The 12772-nt window shown below is 43.3% G+C and overlaps 1 long non-coding RNA gene across 1 annotated transcript; it reads left to right on the top strand.

The window, feature by feature from the left end:
• Nucleotides 1–2495: 2495 nt before the first annotated feature.
• LOC147371857 (uncharacterized) lies at nucleotides 2496–12543 on the top strand. Its single transcript, XR_015163801.1, has 3 exons — nucleotides 2496–3833; nucleotides 6417–6520; nucleotides 12346–12543. It is a non-coding gene; the product is annotated as an uncharacterized LOC147371857 (long non-coding RNA).
• The last annotated feature ends 229 nt before the right edge of the window (nucleotides 12544–12772 follow it).

Consider the following 12772-nt stretch of genomic DNA (forward strand, 5'->3'; position numbering starts at 1 on the left):
GCTGTGAAAGTGTTGCACTCAATATGCCAGAAAATTTGGAAAACTCAGCCGTGGCCACAGGAATGGAAAATGTCAGTTTTCATTCCAATCCCAAAGAAAGGCAATGCCAAAGAATGCTCAAACTACCGCACAATTGTACTCATCTCACACGCTAGTAAAGAAATGCTCAAAATTCCCCAAGCCAGGCTTTAGCAATACATGAACTACAAACTTCCAGATGTTCAAGCTGGTTTTAGAAAAGGCAGAGGAACCAGAGATCAAATTGCCAACATGAGCTGGATCATTGAAAAAGCAAGAGAGTTCCAGAAAAACATCTATTTCTGCTTTATTGACTATGCCAAAGCCTTTGACTGTGTGGATCACAATAAACTGTGGAAAATTCTGAAAGAGATGGGAAAACCAGACCACCTGACCTGCCTCTTGAGAAACCTATATGCAGGTCAGGAAGCAACAGTTAGAACTGAATATGGAACAACAGACTGGTTCCAAATAGGAAAAGGAGTACATCAAGGCTGTATATTGTCACCCTGCTTATTTAACTTCTATACAGAGTATATCATGAGAAACGCTGGACTGGAAGAAGCACAAGCTGGAATCAAGATTTCCAGGAGAAATATCAATAACCTCAGATATGCAGATGATTACCTCCCTTATGGCAGAAAGTGAAGAGGAACTAAAAAGCCTCTTGATGAAAGTGAAAGAGGAGAGTGAAAAAGTTGGCTTAAAGCTCAACATTCAGAAAACAAAGATCATGGCATCTGGTCCCATCACTTCATGGGAAATAGATGGGGAAACAGTAGAAACAGTGTCAGACTTTATCTTTTTGGGTTCCAAAATCACTGCAGATTGTGACTGCAGCCATGAAATTAAAAGACGCTTACACCTTGGAAGGAAAGTTATGACCAACCTAGATAGTATATTGAAAAGCAGAGATATTACTTTGCCAACAAAGGTCCATCTAGTCAAGGCTATGGTTTTTCCAGTGGTCATGTATGGATGTGAAAGTTGGACTGTGAAGAAAGCTGAGCGCCGAAGAATTGATGCTTTTGAACTGTGGTGTTGGAGAAGACTCTTGAGAGTCCCTTGGATTGCAAGGAGATCCAACCAGTCCATCCTAAAGGAGATTAGTCCTGAGTGTTCATTGGAAGGACTGATGCTGAAACTCCAATACTTTGGCCACCTCATGGGAAGAGTTGACTCATTGGAAAACACTCTGATGCTGGGGGGGGTTTAGGGGCAGGAGGAGAAGGGGATGACAGAGGATGAGATTGCTGGATGGCATCACTGACTCAATGGACCTGAGTCTGAGTGAACTCCGGGAGTTGGTGATGGACGGGGAGGCCTGGCGTGCTGTAATTAATGGGGTCCCAAAGAGTCGGACACAACTGAGTGACTTAACTGAACTGAACTGATGTAATAAAGTCTCTATAAAAATCCTAAAGGAGAAGGTTCAGCAAACTTCTGGGTAGGTGAACATGCAGAGATGTGAGGAGAGTGGGCATTGCTCAGACAGTATGAGCCTTGAGCCCCTCCCACATCCTTTGCCCTGTGCATCCCTTCTGTCTAGCTGTTTCTGAGTTACATCCTTTTAAAATAAACTGGTAATATGGTAAGTAAAGGTCTTCCTTTGTGGCTCAGTGATAAAGAATTCACCTGCCAATGCAGGTGAAGCAGGTGCAGTCTCTGGGTTGGGAAGATCCCCTGGAGAAGGGAATGGCTACCCATTCCAGTATTCTTGTCCTGGGAAATCCCAAGGGCAGAGGAGTCTGGTGGGCTACAGTCCATGGGGTTGCAAAAGAGTGGGACACAATTTAGCGACTAAGTGACAACAACATGTTAAGTAAAATATCTCTGAGTTTTGTGAGCTGCTCTAGCAAATTAATTGAACATGAGAAGGAGGCTGTGGGACTTTATATACAGTCAGTCAGAAATTCAGGTAACAGCCCCCCCATCTGGTGTTGGGAGTGGGGGTCTCCCCTACATACTCCCCCCTACATACAGTCTTGTAGGATGGAGTCCTTCATCTGTGGGATCTGGCGTTATCTCCAGGTAGATAGAGTAAGAATTGAGTTGAACTGTAGGACACACCCTTCTGGTGTGGAAGAATTGCTCATGGGCATGGGGAGCCTCTCCACCACCTCACTGAACATTGAGTGTGGAAACTTTAGTAGTCAAGTTGGCACCTTTATATCAAGCTGAGGGCTCTAACCAAGGTGAGGACTTTATCAGAACCACTTGTGGAGAGTTTCCCACCATTTCTGTGTCCAACCCAGGTCAACTGAACCAAAATCTCTAGGTGTGACTGATTTCAGAAAGCAGCACTGCCATACTGTCTCTCTCAGTTGAGAAACATTAATGTTGAAGGCACCCTAAAATGGAGTTATAAGGCTGCTCTCTGGCCCCCAGGATACTGAGGGAAGATGGTCCATTCACAGGAACTCAGCATTCAGCTTGGGTTAGGTTTGGTTTTCCTCGGCACCCGTAGAACCACAGGTGGGAGGACACAAAAGACAAGGCAGGATGGCCTTTGCCCACCAAAAGGAATGCCACGAGAGTTCTAATTTCTCCGAAGAATTGCTGTGTCTGACTTTTCATGACCCCATGGACTGTAGCCCAGCAGGCTCCTCTGTCCATGGAATTCTCCAGGCAAGAATACTGGAGTGGATAGCTGTTCCTTCTCCTGGGGATCTTGGTACCTGAGGATGAAGGTGTTCGCTGTCTGCTGCCAGATTAAGTCATTCGTTTTGACTCTGGGGATGTAAAATGGCATCCCACAAGCCTATTCAAAATACTAAATGAATTATGAAAATGGTTATAGCAGAAGTGGGGAATGATTGAAATAATTCTGAGTTACATTATCCAGGGCAGGCAGTGATTTGTTCGCCTGCAGATAATGTAAAACACAGCTGCAGAGAATGACATAAAGTGATTGCCGGGCTTGGGATCTCTGGGCTCACAAATAGGGTAGGCAGGAACTGTTAAGATTTAACTTTCTAAGATTTAGCTTTCTCTCTCTCCAGCAGCATGTGGTAATTGAGTGCAAAGCTTGATAAGAGGGAGGCAGAATTTTAGTCAAAGAAAAGAAATCTCTATATCTTATTAAATCTTATGCATTTCACCCCAGGTTGAGCCTGCAAGATATCTTTGTGTTTCTTTTTTTTTTTTGGCTTTGCCACAAGGCTTGTGGGATCTTAATTCCTGGGCAGGAATTGAGCCCTGGCCCTTGGCACTGAGAACTTGTCTCCTAACCCCTGGGCCACCAGGGAAATCCTGTCTTTGTCATTTAGATGATTATTTTACAACTTCTTTTGGAAGAAATTTAATATGAATTAACACTTATCTCAGCCTTGGATTTGTTTTTCTACTGGTTAAAAAAAAACAAATGCCTGATTTTTCTCAAAGAGGATGAGAAATTGGGTGTAAATTCAGTACGAGCTGAGAAGTTATCTTTGATAAAATCCAACAGGTCTATTTCATGGGCTAATGATCACTTCAGTGGCTCAGACGGTAAAGAATCTGCCTACAATGCAGGAGACCCAGGTTCGATCCCTCCAGTATTCTTGTCTGGAGAACTCTATGGCCAGAGGAGCCTGGTGGGCTACAATCCATAGGGTCACAAACAGTTGGACACGACTAAGTGGCTACCACTTTCACATGGCCTGGAAGCTTAATGGTGGCCTGGAGCTAACTGGCAAGTTCATCGGGTTGCTGACCTTGACACAAGGCAGCCATTGGGCATCCAGTTCAAAGGAGGCAAGCTGGTGTTTGATTCTTTTTTAGAAGGTCCAGAGTGGATTTCCCTCAAGGCTGAAATGTTGGAGAATTTTATTCAGGTAAAATTCACTGTGGTTCATTCTCTCTGCATTCTGCTAACCCCTCCAGTTTTAACACGTGTAGGAATCATCTGGGGATCTCCTTAAAATGCAATTTAAAAAAAATTTTATTTATTTTATTGGACTATAATTGCTTTACAGTGTTGTGTTAGTTTCTGCTGTACAACAAAGTGAATCGGCTATATGTTTACAGATATACCCTCCCTCTTGAGCCTCACTCCTGAAATGCAGTTTCTGATTGAGTAAATCTGGTGTGTGGCCTGAGAAGGTAGATTTCTAACAAACTGCCAGCTGAGGTTGATGCTGGGGCCTGCAGACCACAGTGAGTAGCATGGCTATAGAAATTTCGTTTAAGCCATGTGTATTAAGGTTTTCCAGAGATAAAAGCAACAAGATTGAGATGTATATACATAGGCAGTCATATTACACTTTGCTTTATCGTGCTTCACAGATAATGGCCTTTTTTTCCCCCACGAATTGAAGGTTTGTGGCAACCCTGCATTGAGCAAGTCTATTGACACCATTTTTCCTACAGGATTAGCTTACTTCATATCTCTGTCACATTCTGGTATTTCTCACAAGATGTTAAGCTCTCCACTGGCAAAATGATGAAAACTCATTGAAGGCTCAGTGATGGTTAGCATTTATTAGCAATAAGATTTTAAAATTAGGTATGTATGTTTTCTTAGACACAGCGCTAGCGCACACTTACTAGACTACAGTAGAGTGTAAACACAACTTTTATATGCACTGGGAAGCCAGAAAATTTGTGTGACTCACTTTCTTGTGATAGTCACTTCATTGCAGTGGTCTGGAACTGAAACCACAGTATCCCTGAGGTATACATGTGTATTGAGAGAAAGGTATTTATTTTAAGGAATTGGCTCATGTGACTGTGGGGGTTGGCAAGTCCAAAGTCTGTAGGACAGGCACGCTGGAAATTCGGGCAGGAATTAATGCTGCAGTCTTGAGGCAGAATTTCTTCTCCAGGAAACCTTAGTTTTTGCTTTTAAGACCTTTCATCTGGTTGCCTGAGGCCTACCCACATTATTGAAGGTCATACTTAAGGTCACCTGAGTATAGATGTTAATCACATCTAGAAAATACCTTCACAGCCACACCTAGATTAGTATTTGATTTAAAAATAACTGTAGCCTAGCCAAGTTGTCCTATAAAACTGATCATCATACTTTGGAACCCTTTAAAGGACAGTTTCAACTGTCCTTTAAATTTTTATCTGTAAAATTAAATTTTATAGATATAGATTTAGATTTTATAGATATATATATAGGTCTTATTTGCTTTTATCTATAAGCAAAACAGATAAAAGCAGAACTGCTCTGGTTCATTTAGGAATGGGCATCCTGGAGGCTGGCCTCTCACTCCTCAGGCTCCTATCCCTTTCCAGATCCTGCCTCCTCCTTCTCCAACGGCGCTTTAAGAAACATAGTTTCTGAATCATTGCCTTATATTTCTTCATCTGTAAAATGAAGATAGTACTTGGTTTGGGATTAAATTAGGACACCTGAGTAAACCCATTTAGTGCAATGTCTGGCATGTTTGTCGGACACGACTGAGCAACTGAACTGACTGACTGACTGGCATGTTCGTAGGAATTTTATACATGTTAGCAACTTCTAGTATTACTATCAGTCAGAACAACTGAAAAATAACCTTTCTTGCCAAGAAAGAACTTGAAATATTTTGGTCTAAGGTTTGGTGTTTGACAGTGAAGTATTTCTGTCTCTCTCCTTTTGCTGTTCACCTGATGGCCAAGTGAACCAGCTCCTTTATCCTCAGCCCCAGCTGAGCTTCCAAATGGAAGATGTCTTTGTGGGCCCAGCACTGGGACAAGCTATCAGGCCTGAGGTGAGACGGTCAAAAGTTACTGCTTAGATCCCTTTATTACTTCTTGACCAAGAACATGGCTTCCCCAGCTGGCTCAGCAGTAAAAAGAATCTGCCTGCAATGCAGGAGACTCAGGAGACGGAGGTTCAATACCTGGCTTGGGAAGATCCCCTGGAAGGGGGCATGGCAACCCACTCCAGTATTCTTGTCTGAAGAATCCCATGGACAGAGGAGCCTGGCAGTTTACAGTCCATGAAGTCGCAAAGAGTCAGATAGGATGGAAGCAACTGAACACGTGTGCACGACCAAGAACATAACTGGCACATCTTACCTGGTGGCCGGAGAAAGTAAACCCTGGATCTTCCTTAACTTCAAGGGCAAAGAAATAGAGTGGCTGCAACTTTGCAATTTCCTGTTAGGTGAAAACAAACACAGTTCTCTTCAGTAGTTTCCTTAGAAATTAGAATTTGAAAAGCAAAAGAAGTTACATCCTGTAAGGGTCATTTTGTCTAGAAATAATGGAGAAGAGAACACAAATGTGCTTAAGAAACAAAAAAAAGCTGAAGCTTATAAGAGGCCTTGAGCACCATGAATTTAAAAAACTTTGTGGAACAACAGAGAATTTTCCTTCTCAAAACTGGGCTAATAAAGTTATGAGATTGTATTTTAACTGTATATTTTATAAAATCTTCCAAGAACTTGGAGACAAAGTTATATACTTTCTGTTTGTTTCAGTAACAAATGAAGACAATGTATTTTCTTTCATTTCTTTGATGTTTATGATGCATGGAATACAAGAGCCTCCAGCTCACTGCACCACAGCGCCATTAACTCTTACGGTAAGAAAAGCAGTGGAAAAAAACTCCTCAACTCTGTTAGTAAGGTGGCAAATATAACTTGTAGACATTCTAGGAATAGTTCCTTTGAGTAGGATATTACTATCTTCCAGATGACAGTCATAGCTCACATGAAGTGGCTTAAAGTTTCTATCAATGTAACAGACATTTCTTATCTGTAGTTAATATTAACTGTTGTTCTAGTTAAAGCCAAAAAAAAATTTTTTTAAAGCTGCATGGAGGCAGGGTGGAGTGAGTAGTTATGCCAATGCTTTAGTTTTAGACAGATTTGGGTTCAAGCTAAAGTTCTAATTAGTTACTGTGTGGCCTTGGGCAAGTTTATGAACCTCCCTAAGCTTTATTTTCCTTGTACATAAAATGTGGTAATACTTTATAGGATTGTTTTGAGGATTAAAGAAAGTGAAGTGTGTAAGCATTCAATAAATGTACAATATAACCCTCTGGGTTAAGGAGGAAAGAGACAAGGCCAGGGCAGAACCTCTCTGGGATCATCAGGCCATGGTCCTCTCGCTGCTGCTGCTAAGTTGCTTCAGTTGTGTCCGATTCTGTGTGACCCCATAGACGGCAGCCCACCAGGCTCCCCCGTCCCTGGGATTCTCCAGGCAAGAACACTGGAGTGGGTTGCCATTTCCTTCTCCAATGCATGAAAGTGAAAAGTGAAAGTGAAGTCGCTCAGTTGTGTCCGACTTTTAGCGACCCCATGGACTGCAGCCTACCAGGCTCCTCCGTCCATGGATTTTCCAGGCAAGAGTACTGGAGTGGGGTGCCATTGCCTAAAACACCACAAAAAAGTTCTATGAGATTAAGTGAATCACATGGGATCCTGTTTAAATGATTCTAAAACCCACTCCAGTTCTCTTGCCTGGAAAATCCCATGGGCTTCAGCTTCAGGATCAGTCCTTCCAATGAATATTCAGGATTTATTTCCTTTAGGATTGACTGGTTTGATCTCCTTGCTGTCCAAGGGACTCTCAAGGGTCTTCTCCAGCACCACCATTCAAAAGCATCATTTCTTTGGCACTCAGCCTTCTTTATGGTCCAACTCTCACATGTGGACATGAATATTGGAAAGACCATAGCTTTGACTATATGGCCCTTTGTTGGCAAAGTGATGTCTCTGCTTTTTAATACACTGTCTAGATTTGTCATAGCTTTCTTCAAAGCAGCAAGTATCTTTTAATTTCATGGCTTTAGCCATCATCCACAGTGATTTTGGAGCCCAAGAAAATAAAAACTGCCACTGTTTCCACTTTATCCCCATTTATTCGCCATGAAGTGATGGGCTCCTATACCATGATTTTAGTTTTTTGAATGTTGAGTTTTAAGCCAACGTTTTCACTCTCCTCTTTCACCTTCATCAAAAGGGTCTTTAGTTTCTCTTTGCTTTCTTCCAATAGGATGGTATCATCTGCATATCTGAGGTTGTTGATATTGCTCCCTATACTTTTTACTCTTAGTATTAGTCACAGTAATAGTGTGAGGCCCTTTCTCTCTAATTCTTCTTCAGGATAATTCTGAATCTTCATCTCATCATTATATACAGTGGCTAAGCTTTGTGAATATTCAGTCCTGAATATTCATTGGAAGGACTGATGTTGAAGCTGAAACTCCAATACTTGGCCACCTGATGCGAAGAACTGACTCATTTGAAAAAACCCTGATGCTGGGAAAGATTGAAGGCGGGAGGAGAAGGGGACGACAGAGGATGAGATGGTTGGATGGCATCACTGACTCAACGGACGTGAGTTTGAGTAAACTCCGGGAGTTGGTGATGGACAGGGAGGCCTGGGGTGCTGCGGTCCATGGGATCGCAAAGAGTCGGACACGACTGAGCGACTGAACTGATTGAAGCTTTGTGAAACACCATGTGCCCTGAGGGTGTGATGCTAAAAACTCAGCTTCTCTGTGCGCCAGTGGGAACTGAATCTCAGAGACAGAATTTTGAGTGGAGTAGAAAAGGATAGTTTATTACTTTGCCAGGCAAAGGCAGACATAGCGTGCCCCTGCCTCACAAAAAAATGTGTCCCCACTTGCAGAAGATAGCAAGAAGTTTTGTAGTGATGGTTTAAGGAGGTTGTGACCAGCTCATGGACTTTCTTCTGATCTGTTGATGGTAAGGTAAGTAGGAGTCAGCATCATCAATCTTCAGGTTCCAACTCTTCTGGGGTCTGCATGCTTGTGAACAGCATATAATCATGAACTTCTACCACCCAGTGGGTATTTCAGTATCTGCAAGGCATCTCAAAGATATTGTTGTATGTATCAGTTGATGGGGAATCAGGACCTTGCCCCAAGGCTACACTATTATTTCTCTTGTTTGTTTTTCCCTGGTCTTGCATACCCTCCCTTCCCTAATTACCAATGGTTTAAATCTGCCCATTGGCACTCAGAGAAGGTCATGGAGGCTGAATGAAGACTACTTCCTATAATCAAAAGAATTGAGGACACAGAAAGTCTTTGTGCCCAGGAGCCCCACAGGGCCCTGCTCAGTATCCGGTATATTACCCCAAGTGTCAGTGTGAGGGAGCACAGGTCCTTGGGCACTTGCAGAATCACAACACCTTTCTATAGCAGTCTTTGTTACCAAGTCCAAGCTTGCTCTGCTCACCATATGATAAGCCAATAAATCCGAGATATCCAAGGGAAGAGGTCTTGAGGCAAGGAACATGACTTTATTGAGAGAGCTGGCAGATGGAGAAGATGGAAGACTAATGTCTCAAAGTAATTATCATTTTTTTAAAAATGCAGACTATTTTTAAAGTCTTTATTGAATTTGTTACAATATTGCTTCCATTTTATGTTTTGTGTGTGTGTGTGTGTGTGTGTTTTTGTTGAGAAGCATGTGGGATCTTAACACCCAGCCCAGGGATCGAACCCACACCCCCTGCATTGAAAGGGGGTCTTACTCACTGGACCACCTGGGGAGTCCCTCAAAATAACCATCCTGTCTGGATGCCCAGTTCTTTTATGGATCAGAGATGTGGGGAAAGTGAGGAAACAAAGTAAAAAGACCATTTAATTCCTGCAAATATCTCCTAAAATGGGAAGACTCAATCAGGGAGATGTGTTAGTTTTACTTCCTTACAGTCATTTCATGGGTGGTGTGAAGTGGAGTATCTACCTGTCATATTTTTAAACAAAGATGCTACAGCTATCTGCGATTCCAAGCCCCCAAGTGTGAATTTCTGAACCACACCAGGGGTAAGCAGCAGATAAGGGGTACCATTTCCTTCGCAAAGAGCTCAATGTCACAGTCCTTCACAGATGGGCAGGACCAGGCTATCTCCCTGTGAGCCAAAGGCACCCAAACAAAGACAGAGGGAGGCTGGCAGAGCTCCCTGAGTTGAGCCATTATGTATGCCTATGTTAGGTAGGTAGAATAGGGAAAAGGAGTCCAAAATGGCGGTGGCTAAAAGACAAGGAAGGTCAAAGGAAGGTCCGAGGACCAGAGTGAAAACTTCAGGCAGAACAAACAGCACTCCTGGCTAAGCCCAATTTGCATAGGGCAGGCCCAGGTGGAGGAAAAAACATATAAAAGGAGGAGCCAAAGCGCTTTCTCACGGACTCTCTCTCCCGTGTGCATGCGTGTTCCCTCTCTCTCCGCCCTCCACCCCCCAACCCCCCACCCCACGCACTCCTCCACTCTCTTCTCTTTGAGTCTTGGATTCTCCTGCTATCTTCTAAATAAAATGGAGCTGTAACACTGATTTGCCAAAGAGCTGTAGCACGGTTTGTCCAAGACCCGAGAGCTATGACGCGTCGAGGGCTTTAATGTCCGTCGCTCCAAATCTTTGTTGCAACAAGACAAAGAACCGAGGAACATACACTTGTGTGACACCTATAATAACAAAAGCAGACAAAATAAGAATTAAAGTCACAGAAGCAGATTCACTAGGGAGTCAAAATTAACCTTCCCAGTTATATCACACTCCCTGCTAAATTCTGTTTCCCTGTCAGTCCCATTCATGGGTAAGATCAGATGAACAGGTGGAGACTTTGTCTTTCAGGGAGGGTCCTGAATCAGGCGAACAACAGAAGGAGCCTGGAGGGGACAGCGGTGAAGAGCAGGCCTTCTGTTGCAGGACAGGGAGCCTGGGCTTCACGGAGTTATCTCACATCCTCTGATAAATTAAGGTCAAACTTCACAGAGAGATCCCTTATTCCACACCCACAGAGGATGACTCAGTTACTCCATAGGGTGCTTTAGCTAATCCTAGAACAACCTTCTAAAATTATGCAATTAAAGATTTCACCAGAATGAAGCGTCTGCATGCATGATTTTAAAAAGTGGATCAAATGGGATATTAAAAAAAAAAAGAAAGAAAAAGAAAGTAGGAGGGAAAGAGTGAAACAATAAGCCTGGGAAGAAAAAGAAAATTGAAACCAATAACCCTCTTCCTACTTCCTGCTGTCTCATTGCTGTGGTGCCTTTTTGTCTAGTCTTATTTGTCTTACTTATATGATAATCCCCTTGGGCAAGATGAGTGTCACCTCAGTTTCAGTGCAGCTCTAACACTGAGTGATTCCTTGGATGTTAAAAATAGCAATAACAATTGCATCACACTGGGTTACATCAGAAGGCATCTTCTTTACTTCTTAATACTTTATCTAAGATTTAGGTCTTCCCAAATATCTCAGTAGGTGAGTGGGTGATCAGATCAGATCAGATCAGTCGCTCAGTCATGTCCGACTCTTTGCAGCCCCATGAATCGCAGCACACCAGGCCTCCCTGTCCATCACCAACTCCTGGAGTTCACTGAGACTCACTTCCATCGAGTCAGTGATGCCATCCAGCCATCTCATCCTCTGTCGTCCACTTCTCCTCTTGCCCCCAATCCCTCCCAGCATCAGAGTCTTTTCCAATGAGTCAACTCTTCGCACTAGGTGGCCAAAGTACTGGAGTTTCAGCTTTAGCATCATTCCTTCCAAAGAAATCCCAGGGCTGATCTCCTTCAGAATGGACTGGTTGGATCTCCTTGCAGTCCAAGGGACTCTCAAGAGTCTTCTCCATCACCACAGTTTAAAAGCATCAATTCTTCGGCGCTCAGCCTTTTTCACAGTCCAACACTCACATCCATACATGACCACAGGAAAAACCATAGCCTTGACTAGACGAACCTTTGTTGGCAAAGTAATGTCTCTGCTTTTGAATATGCTATCCAAGTTGGTCATAACTTTCCTTCCAAGGAGTAAGCGTCTTTTAATTTCATGGCTGCAGTCACCATCTGTAGTGATTTTGGAGCCCAGAAAAATACAGTCTGACACTGTTTCCACTATTTCCCCATCTATTTCCCATGATACTGATGGGACCAGATGCCATGATCTTCGTTTTCTGAATGTTGAGCTTTAAGCCAACTTTTTCACTCTCCACTTTCACTTTCATCAAGACTTTTTCATCAAGGCTTTTTAGTTCCTCTTCACTTTCTGCCATAAGGGTGGTGTCATCTGCATATCTGAGGTTATTGATATTTCTCCTGGCAATCTTGATTCCAGCTTGTGTTTCTTCCAGTCTAGCGTTTCTCATGATGTACTCTGCATATAAGTTAAATAAACAGGGTGACAGTATACAGCCTTGACGAACTCCTTTTCCTATTTGGAACCAGTCTGTTGTTCCATGTCCAGTTCTAATTGTTGCTTCCTGACCTGCATACAAATTTCTCAAGAGGCAGATCAGATGATCTGGTATTCCCATCTCTTTCAGAATTTTCCACAGTTTATTGTGATCCACACAGTCAAAGGCTTTGGCATAGTCAAGAAAGCAGAAATAGATGTTTTTCTGGAACTCTCTTGCTTTTTCCATGATCCAGCGCGGCGGCTGCGACGGGCGCGCTAAAGCGCAGGCGATAGGAGCCACCCCATGTCCGAGGTCAGGGGCAGAAGCCGGGAGGACCCCATGCCCGAAGGGCGGCGGCCAAGAGGAGTTACCCTACGTCGGAGGTCAGGGGCAGCGGCCAAGAGTACCAGACTGCGACGGCGCAGGAACAGCCAAGAGGAGCTACCCCGCATCTGAGGTCGGCGGGGGGGGGGGGAGGAGTGGGTGATAGGTATTTATTTAACAAATACCAACAGCATACAAGGGGCCAGTCACTGTTCTAGACACTTGGGATGTCTCTGGTACAAAACAGACCAAGATATATGCTCTTACATGCTTACTTCTTAGAGGGGAGAGACAGAGCATTCATAAGCAAAAAAAGTATAGTTTACGGTTGCCTGCATTCGTATTAAGTTGCTTCA

This window comes from Bos grunniens, chromosome 5 (assembly GCF_055505025.1).
Source record: "Bos grunniens cultivar Pamir isolate PY7600 chromosome 5, Bosgru_T2T1.0, whole genome shotgun sequence".
In the NCBI taxonomy this organism is placed as follows: Eukaryota; Metazoa; Chordata; class Mammalia; order Artiodactyla; family Bovidae; genus Bos; species Bos grunniens.